Below are 4777 nucleotides of genomic sequence, written 5' to 3' on the forward strand. Positions count from 1 at the left end.
AGGCCCTGCCAGGGTCTGTCACCCTGCAGGGACACCAAGAGCAGTGAGCAGGAGAGCTCTGAGTAGGAGGTCACAGAGAACACTGCATGTGACTAGCCACATGTCAGCCCCAGTGAGCTCTCCTGCCCCTTCCTGGCCACCAGCAGCCTGGATGGAGCCTGCAACATGAATGTGGGGGCCACAGCACACTGTGAGGGTTCAGAGACACATATTTCACCTTTCCAAGTATGCTGCAAAAGATCACGGCCTCACGGATCATAAAGTGTATGTTCCTGGTAAGAAGGCAAAAGAAAACCTTTCCTTCCCCTTGTACCATGGTGAGTTTGGGAGCTGTCCTTGAAGAGGGTCTCATCCTTTGATGGAGCCCATCATCTCCGTGATACGAATATCAGCCTGGCACACCCCACAGTCAGGATGCTGGCACATGAACCAGAGATATCTACAAAGAGGGATCACATTTTTCCTTCCCAGTCTAGCATTGCTCAAATCCTGTGGTACTAATCTGACATGCAGAGAAAATTAGCAACATCTTCCATCATGCTTCATTCATTCTCTTATTTTTGGGTGAGATTTCAGATTTGATTTAAGGAGGAGTCTGGTATTTCCTGTGTGTTTCCTCCAGGAAATACCTCTCCTGGGAGGTGGGTCAAAGATGAGATCCCTACAGGTCTTCTGTTTACGCCATCATAATTTCTGAGAGATGTGAAATCTCCCAAATCATCCTCCATCACTTGAAGATGCCATCTCAGCAGTAACCCTACCCAGATGAAAGGGAAGCGTCTAAACCACAAATTGGAAATAAATTTGAAATTCTATTGGGAAAAATAAATTGCATTAGTGGAAAAATATTCTCATAATATCAATGTTATGTGAACATCAAATGTCAATAAATTCTAAGTATATCTTTAAGATTCACCTTTCAAACATAGAAATTGGACAGGTCCAGTTAAACCAGTCTTCCGTTTCTAACATCATTACATACAGGCACAGTATTTGGTATTTTTCAGGGTTATGCTGTATCCATTCAAAGGAGATGAAGTTTTGTAAATATTATGTCTATGGCAGTGGTAGCTGTTGTTTTTGTGAGGAGAGCTAATCAAACTTGGCAGCAGGCAGAGCTCAGTCTCTTTGAGCTATTGCCTGTTAAAGCCTCCAGATGTTCTTGTCTCCTGTCTTGAGCCTGCCCCGACAGTATTTGTGGTTTAAGAAAATAATTGGAAGTGGATGAAAAAATAGCAGACCGAAAAATGGTAGACAAAACCTTTCATTTTTATCTTACCTCTAATGTGTTATGGCTATTTCTGACTTGTTTATGGGTTTTTTCAAATGGAAATAATATACAACAAAGAAAATGACTGATTTTAAAGGGGAAGACTCTTCTTCCCCTTTCAATCTCTCTTTGTTTTTTGAAAGGAAATGAAGTAAAATGTGAAAGGACCAAGAAGAAAATGAAATCTTTTATGTTCAAGTCCATCTGAGATTACACTAAATCTGGTTGGATTTGTTTGTCTGTTTAGGCTGGGAAGGTTGACTAACTTTTTGCATTACTGTACAACAATCATGTTCATTTAGAAACATTTGTATGAGGAAAAAAAACTAAGTAACAAATGTTTTTATAAAATTGTTTGGATCAGTTGGAAGACTTTAGATAAAGCAAAGTAACAAAATATTTCAGTTAGCTTTTAAGTAAATATCATAGGTTCAGATACGAATATTATGAGGAGCACTATGACATTTCTGGATCAGGCATAAAGTTTCATGCACTGGTTTCCACATGGACCCTTTTCTGTGCAGGACTGAAAAGCATTTAAGTGCTTAAGCTAAAGTGTTTTTGGATAGCAAACAAGTTATCTAAGTACCTTTAAAAGCTCCTTAAACTCCAAAAACATTCAAATGTTTTTGAAAATTTATCTCTACAGGTAGATTTAAGAAATCTCTTTCACCCCATCCACAATCAAGCTTTGATTTTTATTTCTGTACCAGCTTAGAATATTTAATATCTGTTATGCAGATCTATAAAGAGCCAATTCTGGTCTTTAACTTGGGCTTTGATGACTGCCTTTCCCTACTGATTATTTTATCTGACTGTTTTAGCGATGTAAAGGTCAGCTAGGGCAGCACCTCTGATAGATGTAAACCACTAAGGAACAAATTACAGAGAACTAGGAATCTTCAGTGCTTACTTGCTGGAGTTAAAAACTAAACCAAAAAAGAACTCCAACTTCTAATCATCTTACTGCAGTTTTTCTCCATAGGTTCAAAATATTTTCTCACAAACTCACATTGATATTAGCTAAAAGGCACAGAAGCAGGAGTGAAAAACTGTCACATAGCTTGCATTATGAGAAGGAGCATTAATTCAAGAATCTGGATTCTCTAAATGCGTGTAAGACTTAAAAGATACTAACATACTGCATGCAATGTGGCAATCTGGCTCAGAGATGTAATGCCAGTTCTAAGATCTTTGAAAAAACGTATTGCAATGTAAAATGTGAAATTTTGCTCAGATTTCTTTTCCCTGCAACAGCCTGGAGTAGCACTTTCTGATCTATGGCACACGACCACGCAGGGCAGGATTCTAAGGAATTTGGTCCACTGTTAGCACAACCCTGGCTTGACAGGGTAGGAAAATCCACAAATCTGTTGTCCACAAATCTACAGGGGGAAAAATAACAGTTTCAGTGTGACGGTGGTAGATGCGGATTTGAGATTACGGATGGAAGCTGAAGAGAGACTTAAAGCACTGCGGAGAGGACACAGCTGCCGAGGGAGATGATGCTCACGATGTTTCTGAGCTTTGAGCACCCTCTTCTGGAGTAACACACACCTAAGAAGTGGCCACTTCATTTTCATTCTCAGCCTTTACAGAGAAAAGAAGCAACGTCCCTTCTTGGCTGCCAGGGAAAACTGTAAAGCTGAATCAAAATCAGCAGACGCAAGCAGGGAATTTAAAAAAATCAAGTAAAATACAGAGACATTTTACCTTCAGGAGGCAGAAACAAAACAAAAAATTTCCAGTATCTGAAAATTCATTTCTGCTATCCCAAATTCTGTCCCCATTTAGAACTGAATAACCTCATGGATTATATCAGGGCTTCACTTGGCACAGCTGACAGCAAGTGCATCAAAAAGGGATCCTTGTGTGTGTATATGATGAAAAAAACCCAACTTTGATTCTACTCAAACTCGGAGGACTGTCCTCCAAGACAATCGCTGTTGTAAAAAATCAGGATTTTCACAAAATGTAAGCATTTGTTACTAACTTTGGGTTATTGCTCTCATCTCTGTTAGTCGGACATGTTGCAGCACGCACCTATAGCTCTGTATCTGAGCCATAACTCAAGACTAGAATGAGTTACTGAGGTCAGTTGTGAAGAAAAAAATAACCTTTTACTTATGAAATATTCAACTTGCTTTATGAAATTTTTTTTTATTGATCACCTTTCCAATAATATCAGGCAGCTAATCTATATTACTCACAAGAAATTTCTGTCCATGTCTAAGGCAATTCCTTTTTTCAGCTTCCCCGTATTTCAGTTTCTGCAGATATGTAATGCAGAAAGGAGCAAGACATCTGTACATTTAAGACCCTGAAGATAGCGGACTTTATTTAGATCTCAACATTCACTTAAAGATAGGTAAATAACTAGTCCTAACTCACTTCAGTCAGCCTGCAGAAACACAGGGCAGTGCTGAAGAACAACTTGTAACTATTGTGGGGAGCTGTAAAGCACTTCAGCCATCTTATTAGGTTGCTAACTCTGGATATGCCAAGGGCAGAGCAGAAAAAATTGTTCTTTCACTGCACGACCGTGCTCGGGCACTGGAAGCAGCACAGCAATATTACTGCAGCTTGTTGGGCTAATTCTCTCGCCATCCTAGAGGAAGAAGGCAATAAAACGGGCTGAGCACCACATTAACACAGCAGTACTGCCTCTGGGGCCTGAGCTAGTACCTCTGTATACACCCCTTTTGTTCAGACCAAAGAAGTTACTTGGAGCCAGTTTGGGCACCTCAAACGCTGCATTGTATTTGACGGGCATACCTGAAAAGATGTTTTCTGACAACAAAGCCGAGCTAATGGCTAGTTGCATGCCGAAAGGAGTGGTCCCCTCAGAGAAAATAGAAGAATTGTCTCGTTTTTCTGTCAGAGAAACAACCTGGAGAGATCAGCAGATTTCGGTAATCATCAGAGCCTCTGTCAGGCCAGACGAGCACCAGAGCTGAGCAAGGGAAGCGATGGGAACACATACGAGCAGGAAGAGGAAGAGGCAGGAGCGTTCTCTGTGGCGAAAACTGCCTTTTAGATGAGATTAAATACAAAATTAACGATTTATTTCTCCCTGGCGGAGGCGCGTGCCGCCTGAGGGGAAACTCTACTTCCCATGATGCAGCGGTGCGGCAGGGCGGGCTCGGGGCGGAGCCAACCCGGCAGCGCGCCCTGAGGGGGCGGCCAATGGGGAGGCGGCTGGCGGCGGTTGGAGTTTGAATTTTGAAGGGGCTGAGGCCGAGCTACCGTTGGGGCGCGGGGCTCGGGCGCTCGTCAGGGACGTGGGACCTCCGCGCTTGGTGTGTGGGGCTGTGGCGGGCGGTGTGGGCTGAGGGAAGCCTCTTCCTCCCTCCGGCCGCTGCGGGAGAGTGTGGGGCTCCGTATCCCGGCCTGAGGGAAGAGAGGTGGGGGGCACGTCCCGGTGGCGAGCCGCCATTGTGGAGCTGCGGAGCAAACGGCTTCTCGCTGTGTGGTGGCGGGGAGTCTGCTCGCTTCCACGCAGTGAGG

Source organism: Strix aluco, chromosome 16 (genome assembly GCF_031877795.1).
Source record: "Strix aluco isolate bStrAlu1 chromosome 16, bStrAlu1.hap1, whole genome shotgun sequence".
Classification (NCBI taxonomy): Eukaryota; Metazoa; Chordata; class Aves; order Strigiformes; family Strigidae; genus Strix; species Strix aluco.